Here is an 11,740-nt window from a genome sequence, read left to right as displayed (position 1 = left end):
GGAAAAGGTACAGTCACGCACATGACACACACACACACACCATCACATGCATTTCCAAGCATTACGTAACAACGTGCTGATATGGGTAGAAAAGTCAAGGAATTGGTTAATTAGTCATCGTAGTGAACTGAAACTTGCACTGTAAGTGGAAAAATATAAAATCACCACTCGACTGTGTCTCCAAGTGACATGTGGTGTTGTCAAAGTCACTGAGTGATACTTGTTTAATCAATGATTCATTACTAATTGAGTTAATGCCACTGTAAAATAACTACAGAATAAAAAACAGTGACCTCCAGAACTATTGGAAGGACAAAAACAAGAGTTGTGTCGTCAAAGTCTCCTGTTGATGGTCACTCTGGTCAAGACACAGGCAAATATTCCGCACAGCAGCTGCACAGGGAAAGTATGACACTGTCTCGACTGGGACTAACACCATCACTGCCATCATCACCACAGAGAAGAAACATGGAAAGTTCTGCAGACCACCACCAGTGTCGCGCCATGTGCAAATATGAGATTATTATTCTTTATAAAAGTGAGTCATCATTTTATGTTTCTCATCCAGGCTCTCGAGTGTTTTTATTCAGCACTTGGTGCAAAAGGTTCAGAATTATGCGACAAAACAGGTTTATTTAAAAAGTTGGACTTGAAGCCATTGTTTTCAGGTGTAATTGAAGGTGACAAAAAAACAGGGCACTGAAACTATAATTGTGGTTAGGATTACTGGTTAGAGGTAAATATTTTGATGTGAGGTGTGTGTGTTTTTTTTTCAGGTCTGTTGAGAAGGTCAGAAAGTTCAAAATTGCCGCTTCCTGTCCCCAGAGTTTATTCTGCTGGCCTCAGCCTTTCGCGCAGCCTTTAAGAGAAAATAAATGAGTGCAACAAAGTCTAATGTAGCAGTCAGACAGATCTTAACAAAGCAAACACCCATGGTCTAACGCTGACCGACTGTTGCGTTATGTCTCAGTTCCACAGCCCGATTCGTGTTGTGCTCCCACCGAGAAATGGTCCAGAACACCACAGGTGCTGCAACACAACCAGTGAGGGGTAAAGCTCATGCTCATTCTGCATTTACAGTGCACTTTTTTTTGTCCTAAATATTACCCACAATGCAAACACTAAGACCTGCCTAGTGTTCACTTTCTCCTTTACCTCAAGTAAGCAACACGCTTGAATCTCTGTGGCCGAATGTGTTTTCTAATCAACAGATGACAACATCTGGTGCTTGGCTGGAAGAGGACATTTTAATGGCTGCGGAAGAACTTTTCTCAAAAGGGGCCCTGTGAACTGTGCCCCCATAAGTGCACATGTGCTGTCTTGAAATTGCTGCGTTGGACGCTTGCAAATGTTGTCCAGAAATCTCTGTTAGTAAATGCGCTCATACATTCTGTGGCTTTTTTTTTTAGTGGAGGAGAGATAATTTAAAATCTCCCCCTGTTGCGTCCAGAATAAACTTCATCGCAGCCTTCGTGCCAAGACCCCTCAGCTGATCTGAACCAGAGGGGAGGCTTGAGGTTGGGGGTGTTGCAATGCATGGAGGAAAAAGTAACACAAAAACAACACATTTGCAGAGTTGTGCACTTGCAATGAAGAGCAGGAACTGTGCAAATCGCTGGTCCAGACCCAAGATGGTTCAACATACACAAACAAATACAGTCTGGCCTGTAAATACGACCAAATCCAGCTCTGTGCCAGCCGATGGCCGGACTGCAGACTGTTTATATCAATGGGGAGAGAGAGACAGCGTACCCAGCATGGACCCTGGCATTGGAATGGGGCCACTTGTGGTCGTGGCGTGTAGTAGTAGTAATGTGGACCTGGCAGGCAGTGGATGCAGAGGGTGGCTGCGGGGGTGGCAGTGTCCCAGCCTATCCGTGGTCTCGCGGTGGTTAACCAGTCTAGGTCACCTACACTTCCTCTGGCTTCTCTCCCTGGGAGGAAAAACAGTCTAGTCAAAATAATGGTGTCATTTTAGCTCCTTACGTTTGAGCAAGGGGAGACAAATTTAGCAACAGAAAAGCAAAGGGAGGGGCCTAAACGCAGATTAAGAAACAAGTGAACAAAAAAGTCGGTTCTGTGTTTTTTTCACTCTCTTAGCTCTTAAATAAGCAATCTTAAATGAATAGCACAGCCCCAGGGCAGCCTGTAAATTCATGTGTCAGCCTACGCAAGCAATTATAACTGGGCTCTGTCTTCCGCTTTTTGCCCACAGTACCATCTTAATCTGTTCTCTGGTTAAGACTGAGCTTTGACTCTGACCTGCTTCCTGTGGGCACTGTGCACGCTGATATGACGAGAGTGAAACAGTGTGTGCGTGTGTGTGTGTGCGTGCATGTGTGTGTGTCTAGACTTGTCTCACCGGACTCTGTGAGTGATATGGGCCTAAAACTATTTATCACCCAAGCTGCTTTGGCACCTGCTGAGGAGCTACTCATTCATAAGACTTTCTAGATAGTGTAAATATATTACACACACACACACACACACACAGAATTGTTTTTATATCTTAGTGAGGACACATCACAGACATGATGCTTTCCCTAGCCCCTCACTGTAACATTAACAGGTCACAACTAAGTACCTAACCCAAACTCTAAAATAAACCTTATTCTAACCCTAACCCTAAAACCAGGTCTTAATACCTAAAAAAGAGAGGTTTCTACATTTCCTGGAGACTTACTCTAACCTTAAAGGGCGGTTTCACCCATTTTTTTCGACACTTAAACTTCAAATCATTATGATGCTTCTGTGTCTGTATAATTTACATTTTATTACAGAGTTGGATTAAAGTTGACCATTTTATATTCATTAATTAGATTTTTTCTGATCTTTTATTCCTAAAACTTGACTGAAGTAGGTAGGGCAGTGTAGGGATTGCATTTTCTTTGAAGGAAGTGACTTTGACGTCGACTTTTTGTCAATTTTAATTATTTTCTTCAATCCCACTGTCCTCTGTTGTTGTGGGAATGAGACATGTATCTCAGATTCATTGTCTGATGACCAAATAACTACATTTATCTCTGGAAATTAGTAAGAAAAATGTTTTGGGTGAAGTGGCCCTTTAACCAGAACCACTACTGGCCTAACCCTAACCTCATCCTAACATACAACATGTCCTCACCTTAAAATATAATACTAAGTCCCCATAATGTGATTGTGTAAACAGATATGGGTCCCAACAAATCCTTTTAAGGACTCACACACCATTTATTTCACCTTTCGTTCACCTTTATAGCTGTGAGGGACACACAGAAAGTGAACTGATGGCATGGAGGGTCACCTATTAAAAAGCTCCAAACTTGACCTAAACCAACGTCTTATACACATGATGACAAAGTGATTGTGATGTGGACTCATTTTAGAATTAGGAAGGTAATTGTGATGAGGGCCAAGGGCCTTTTTTTTCCTCCCTTTTTCTTTTTTAATCTAAACCAGACATCTGCAAACCTCAGACAGAGTAAAGATGTTCTTTTTCTCCTCAGACAGTAAATGGCTTGCCATCTCTTTCCCAGCAGGCCTGGAACGAGAAGGTGTCTGAATGAGACTGTGCTATGATTACACTTCAGAGGAAAACCACACATGATGACAGCCAAAACTCTAAAACAGTGTCAATTCCATCGCCTTTCTAAAATTTGTTGCACTTGGTTGTGTGATGAAGAAAAAAATGGCCCATCATTTAGAAATACCTTTGAATTTTAATAATAAAAGTTAAATATGATGATTAAATGTGGGACTTCTGTGGTTACTGAAACAGTTAGAATTTAAAATGTAGATGCATTATATCGCGGACTAACATGTTTAGCAGGTGCATTACCACATTTCTTCACTTCAATAAATCCTGAGCTTGGTCTCATTTGGTTTTTGATGCGTTAGATAAAAAGATTTATGAATTGTGATTTTCCAGTATATTTTAAACCTAAAACTGGTGGTAATTGATGTATACCTATAGTTCAAATATTCTGTTTACAAAAGAAATGTAGCAAATAAAACTCTATTATTACATTATGGAAAGTCACCATTTCATTGACTCTGTAAATACAATCACAATAGATTATGCACCCACACATTCACACTCTTTTAGAATAATCTGGCATATTTTTAGGACTGAAATTCAAGCCACAGGCACAACACTGGGTAGCTGTACTTTATGTGTCAGCCAGTGGTGAGTTCTTGGTTAGATCTGACATAACTGTGCCTCACAGCTAAACCAGCCACAGTCCAAATAGAGCTCTAAACAAAGTGGAGACGCAAGCAGTGAGCCAGGAGGATCCAGCATTGTTAACTCTCCATCTACTGGTCTAATCTATCTATCTATCTATCTATCTATCTATCTATCTATCTATCTATTTGTCAGATGTTGTTGAATCCACCTGCTAGAGTTTAGCACACAAGGGAACAGAACATCAGTTTGCTATAGGGTCCAACTATCACTACCAAGTCTTCACAATCTCATCTGATTCATCATTCTGCATCCTTCAAGTTTCATCAGGTTGCCAACCACAGTCAATGTATTTGAGATAGATGCTTTGTGCAGTCTGATGTTAGTTTGCCATGAATATGTTTTAGCTTCCCATCATAATTGGTAGTTTTTATCTGGCAGAAATTCTACCTACCTACCTATTATTATTATTACATTATTAAGCAGACTGTTCAACTGCATGTAAACGCAAATATCTAGACATCCAATCACATGGCAGCAACTCATTGTGGAATATAGGCGACCTGCAGAGGTTCAAACCGAGCATCAGAATGTCGAAGAAAAGTGACTTTGAGTGTTTCATGGTTGTTGGTGTCAGACGGGCTGTCAATCATCTCTAGTTACCTTTGAGCTATAGCAGCAGAAGACCACATTGGGTGCAATTTATAATGGGTCCTGTATATGGTGAGTATCTATCCAACCATCCAACCATCCATTTCCCGTACCATCTGTAGAGCCTTAGGATCTTAAGTGTCACCAGGAAGACTCTCTTAGTCAACCCTGCCCAATTACTTTAACAATTCTTAATAGGATATTGTGGCTTCTCTCTTAACTGAAAACAGACCTGCTGCAGCCCTGAAATAGCAGCGAGAGGAAATCCATGGGACACTTCCTCGTCACCAGTTGCCCATAACCTGGATGAGTGGCACCCTCCCTTAATGGAGCCTGGAGCCTGACTCCCACTCACCCTGGTCTCTCGTGACGTATGGAGGCCAGCAGCTCATCGCGAGTCACCGCACTGAAGTGGTAAGACAAGCATCAACAAAAACAATTCCTTGCCTTTCACTTGAGGACTGTGGGCCGAGTCCCTCTAAAAATATCTCCAAGAAAAACTGAGGGGGTGGCTGCAGCTGCGGCTGTGACATTTATTGGGAATCATCCACTCCCTTTGTGCTGTGAAAACATTGTCTTTTTCAGGCTGGAAAACAAACGAGATGAGTACAATGTGGTAAAATAATGAAGAGATGACCGGCAGAATTTTCTACCGCTGGCTGCTGTCGTCATATCATATTTTTATGTTCTGATCACCACAGAATGCAGCCACAGCCTCAGTCCTGGTTTTCTTTATATTTTAAGTCTGTTTGACTACAACCAGCTGTATTTGAGTCAAGGGTGCTTTACAATGAAGGAAACAAAGATAGTTAATGGGTTCATCCCAGCAACAGCTGAAGACAAAACAAACTCAAATGATATCACATATCAGCCCAATTCATTAATTCACAATTTATGCGATTCATAAATATGCACAAAGATAAAGAATCACACAGTGGAGAAAATATATGTATGCAAAACTCAAAAGTAGCACTCACCTTGAAACGTCTTATTGCAGGGCCCTTTGTTTGACAGCGTGTACTCGTGCACTTGTAAACAACAGTTTGCGCTCTGTAAATCAGAGAGCACAGATATATAAAAACCATATAGGAAAGCAGAACTCGGGATGGCAAAGCAAAGTGAGCCGTATCCTGTGGCTGACAGGAAATGATGGTTAAATGACAGGTTTCATAAATAAAGGCCTTCACACCCTCCATGTATCTGCCTCTGTCTGTGTCAAATCTGTGTCAATGAGAAGCCATGATACTATATCGGTGCTTGCCATGAAGTGAATGTACACAGTGCATCCATTGGTCCTCCAGGTCTGTCTTCATGCAGAACACTATGTTCTCCAGATGTTTGCAACTGCAGTTGAAGCTTAACAACACTAATGTAGCAAGTGCCATGATCTTAACCTGCGTTACTCACCAACATAACCTGCTTTGCTTTGCTTTGCCCGCAAGCATAGAACTTGCTTTCCCCACAGATCTGTTTTGTGAACGGACTGAATTAGGTTTAGGTTAGGTTAGGTTAGGTTTTATATAATATTTTAACAAAGTAGATGGAACTTGGTCATGGTTTGCCACATTTACTTGTGTTCATTTATGAAGCGCGTGTCTGGTTAGTCAATTTATTTATTTTACAATTTAAATTGAGTTACCAGAATTAGTTGTTTATTTACTGCATTCGTACAACTAATTTGGGTTGGAGATTACCTTTGATTTGATATTATTTTGTATTGTTTATTAATGATCTTTTTGGTATTTTGTTTCCTTTACTGACCAGACTTGCTTTAATTCTGTTTCTTCTTGTTTCCCCAGGAGCTGAGAGCCTAAGGTGGTTGAGGCTGCTTTTTGGTGGCGTCTCCTCCCTCCTTAGCCCTCCTCACCACCGGTGAGCCTCAGCCCTACAATTCCTTTACCCTATTTTAGCTATTATATGGTGTTTTAATGTCATATGTGCAAAGTGGAATAAAGATTATTGTTGGATGGAACCACGTCTCTTGCTCCTTGGTACAATGAACCTGTGTGCCCTTATTTGGGTATTTTGATCTTTATTTCCTTGGCTTTAACATCTCCAGGGTGGTGTTGTCAGAATATTACTATTGAACAAATTTGCAGATTATCCTCTAAACCTATCGACCCTCGACCCTCCACGCTACATTACCTCCATTTTGGCTCATTCAAACTTAAGACAGGTCCGTCTTGTATTAAGGGGAATCATAGGTATCTTGAACTTGAAATATGACTTTTCTGAAACCGACCGTCATGATGAAGTTGCCCTTAATATCATCAACACAAGAACACAGTGGTAACATTGTTACCTTGAGACCTTGAACCTTGAATAATTTTCCCACACTTTGACAAGCTTTCTTCATGCAGTCTGGTGTTGATTTAGCCAGTTGTTAGTTTTTAATCTGACAGGTTTATTTTAAAAAATCTGTGTCTTGATCAGTATTGTCTGAACACACAGACTTTTTTGCTCCCCCACAGCGGAGGACAGATATAAACATTATCTTCTTTCCCTTTGGTGTAAAAAAATATCACTGAGGGAAAAGTGCCAGACAAACAAGGGCCATTTAACTTGTACCAGACGCGGCTAAATACACTCTCCAGTGTCCATGAAAACAGGCGGTTTAGAGTGTGATTTAACTAGGTCTGCACCACGCACAGGACATAGATTTTTGAGTGTAAACAATTCAATAATGGAAGAGGGATCACTTTGCTCTGGTTTTCATCTTCTGCAGCCATCTATATAAAAGTGGTGACTTTTAGGAGACTTGGTGAACTTAAATCTGCAAATGAACCTTTTGTTTTGTCCTATTTTACGAGTCATCTTGCCTGTTCCAGAGGGATACCACCAAACCCATAAAATGGTTGGCTTTTTTAAACAATGTTGCATAACTTTAATTTCCCTCTCTCTCAGCCTACGTTTTGCTTTTTTTGTGTGCCGAAATTGGGATGAATAACTGTTGCTTTTAAGGGGAATGCCATACAGTTAAAGAATTTATATTGTCAAGTGCGGCCCCACCAGTTTTGTGAATATCAGCCAAGGTCATAAATGAAAACCAAAGTGACATGCAACTCTAGTTGTAACAACCAGAACTCGCCGGGCTGTAAAAGTCATTTTCCTGTAGTTGATCATAGATGGTGACATGAAGAGAGTCAGAATTTTACAGGGCAACATTTTGATGGTTTATGATATCAGACGTTAAATCAATCACCTCACAGCACTGGAGTCATTATACATACATATTTTTTTTTTGTTTTTCATGATTGTTCAGCCACAGCACAGCGTCCAACTCATTCAGGCCCAGGGCCGGGTTAAGTGAAATAGCAGGAGTATCATTCAAATAAGATTAAAACACACATGTCAGCACATACAGTACAGTACATGTATGACCACCACTACTTAAACCACCATCTGAACGGGCCACTGTTCTTTCCGTGTCCTTGCGCATTTCTGTCAGACTGCCCCGCCTTCCCTTTACAGCCCTAAAACACATGGATGTGGTGAAGTGGAGCCATTTCGTTACATGTGAGAATTTGCCCCGCAAATACATGCCAACTCCCAGCTGTGACTGTGAATTTAAATGGGAGGCTATATAATATTTATAAATGGAGCATTGAACTGTGCAACTGCACAGCGCTTGCCTACAAGTGAACGGAAACCATTATAGTGCCATTGGAGTGCTGCTTTTAAAAAAAATCAACATAAGTAGTTATTTACACACAAACACACACACACACACATATATATATATATATATGCCACACTCGAGTGTCTTTCTGACATTTCACATGTTACTTTCTTTCAGGCTTTACTGAGTCTCCATCTCAGTGCCCTCCTACAATTTTACTTTATACTTATTTTTCATGGAGAGCACCAGAAAGAATGTTTTTCGTCTTCATTTGCAAAAATGCACACAAAAATGGCAGTGTTTGGGCTGCTGTAAAAATAATGGCAGTGCAAAAGTGTGAAAAACAAGACCCTTGCTTAAAGTACACAGAAAAAATGTATTCTAAATTGTAGACCAATGCAAACATACTGTACTTATGGGTATTATATTCAATTTCTGATTGAGTATACTGTTGTTTTAATTGAGTGGATATTGTTTATAGTTCACTGTTGGAGTTGGCCTACCCCTTTAAATGTCATCATTTTCCAACTATAGCTTAATTTTTTAATGATGATGATGTAAGAAAACAAATACATGCACACACCCAAAAATCTGCCCACTCACATACACACATATTTGCACAGCATTCGTTGTGAGGACACTCATAGACATAATGCATCTCCAAGCCCTTTACCCTAACCTTAACCATTACAATTAAATGCCTAACCCTAACCTAAACCCAATTCTAACCCTAACAATAAAACCAAGTTTTTACACTCAAACAGGTGATGACTATAGCCAAAATGTCCTCACTCCCTATGGTTTATCAGTTGTATGGTCCTCACAATGATGGCCATACACGAAAAAGGACATTTAAAAGTTACAGTTTGAGATGATGCAGACGTTGACCCCTGAGCAAAATATCACGTGAAACCTCAAAATACCAAATGACCAAATTTACTGCTTTGTGTGTGTATTTTTGCGTAAGGAGACGGTTGTCAGGAATAATATGACGTGTCTAAGTGCAGACACTGACACATGTCTGTGGCATATTTTGCGTGGGTAAATTATTAATTTCACTTAAAATCATGTACATAACAAAACACACAAGCACCTTACCCAAACCCTTAACATAAACATAATAAAACCATGGTCTCAACCCTAAAAAATGCCCTTGCTTCCTGTTTATATTGTTTGCTTATGTTGAATATGTTATTGGTCCTCACATACAAGTACACGCACGCACACACACACACACACCAGTCAGAACCAAATGAGACAAGACCTATCATGTCTTCCCTCGGTCAGAGCAGACACTGTTGACTCACTCACTGTAGTCTCGAGGTGCTCAGCCCGCGTCCCACCACAGCTATGCACCGTCTGACCAGAGCCTCGGAGCAAGGGTGTGCAGACTCACACACGTCTACGGACGCATGCAGACATTACACAAACACAGGCAGACACATGTACACTCCGCACAGGTACACCGACACATAATACATACAAGTCGGCCTGACACTTTCTCCAGCTCTGTGGTTTGCTCTTTAATCCACTCGTGAGTCACATAACACTAAAGAGCAAGAAAACACATACTTTCTCTTGTTCTTTCCTTCCCTCGGTTGAGCCGCCAGCTTTTGGACTTTGCTGTTGATTACTTCATACCGTATATCCACGACGATGTGAGAGGGACTGTTTACTCTTTGGGCAGAAATGGTACACCTGTCAGACAGTTCCACAAAGCCCCTTTGGAAAACCATTTGTGTTAAAAGGATCGTGTTTTCTCCCCACAAATCCTCCAGCCATGTGGCTCAAGTGTGTCAGACACACTCCAGTCTGTCCACAAACATCAGAGACAGGCTCGAGAAAACACATTGGACCTGACATCACAATGAAACAGTCTGGATTAGATGCCACAGGCAGAACTTTCTGGCAGAAAACCCATTGAGCCCTCACTTCTGCTCCTGTGAGCTGTGGCTGTGCTCTTTCACTTGCATTAATTACAGTCTCCGCAGCAAACTATACATGGCAGCTCCATCATTAATCACGAGACTCAGAAAACAGCAATTTCTCACAGGCACGGGTAAGTTCACAGATCTTCTGTGAATTCAATTCTAAAAGAAAAATGTGATTTAAAACCATTTCTTGAGTTCTTCTCTTCCCCAAAGTTTAAAATGTGGAATGATGCATCACATTGGATTCTATCTGGAGTTTCATCAGCTACAACTGTAACTCCACTCCGCTTTGTAGAAGTATAAGGCAAGGCAAATAATAATGTTTTCAGGATTTGATTTAAATGAGCTGACAGTGTGAGCAGACACACTTGAGCAAGTTAAGGGAGGAGCTGAATAACTGAATGCTGCTTCTCTTTGTTTGGTTCTGCTTCTGTGGAAACACACAGTAAACCTGTTCCGGATCATCTTAGACCTCTGGATGCTTCATATAGGGAACTAATAAGTCTAGAATGTACAGTGGCCGACAGGGGCAAATGCACTGCAACGATCCAAAACACATGGAGGAGGAGAAACGAGCTGCTGGTGTTTTAGGACTTGCTGGTGTTTTGGGACTTGCTGTTGTTTTGGGAATCCGCAGCATTTGTTAATATGCAATGTTATTTTGGTATCTCTCTCTCTCTCTCTCTCCATATAATATACATAAATATATATATATATATATATATATATATATATATATATATATATATATATACACATATATATACATATATATGTGTATATATAGTATAATGCAACTTGTCCGATGTCAGCTAGGATTGGCTCCCCTCCCATGACCCTCATAGGCTAGATAAGTAGTGTACAGTAGATCATGGGTGGATGATAGGAGATAACAGATTCTCCTCAAGACAAGGAAAGACACCTGTGTGCTTGGATGTCCCTTTAAAGGTCCACTGTGTACCAATTACTTCTAATGGTGAGACTGCAGAGTGCAACAAACAAACAGAAGACTCTGCAGAGGAACTGTGGTGGCCTTCACATACCACAAAGGATGTAAAAACAATCCTCCACTCTCCTACTCTCACTATCATCTCCTCTTTCTTTTCTTTGTTCCTTTATGCATCGGGTTTATGTTGGCAAAGCTGTTTGCCATTGTTTGTGTACTAAGCTTTTCCTTCAAAACGCAAAACACATGGCTGTTTGGAACATTCTTGCCTTTGCAGCAAGAAGACCCGGGTTCGAGACCCGGTCGGAACAAGGGCCTTTCTGCATGGAGTTTGCATGTTCTCCCAGTGAATGTGTGGGTTTTCTCCGGGTAACAAAGCAGAAGAAGATGGATGGATAGAAGTCTGTTTGGGAAGCTGGTTCAAGATGGCT

This window comes from Solea senegalensis, linkage group LG6 (genome assembly GCF_019176455.1).
Source record: "Solea senegalensis isolate Sse05_10M linkage group LG6, IFAPA_SoseM_1, whole genome shotgun sequence".
In the NCBI taxonomy this organism is placed as follows: Eukaryota; Metazoa; Chordata; class Actinopteri; order Pleuronectiformes; family Soleidae; genus Solea; species Solea senegalensis.
The sequence above is the reverse complement of the archived record's forward strand: the minus strand, read 5'-3'. Positions refer to the sequence as shown.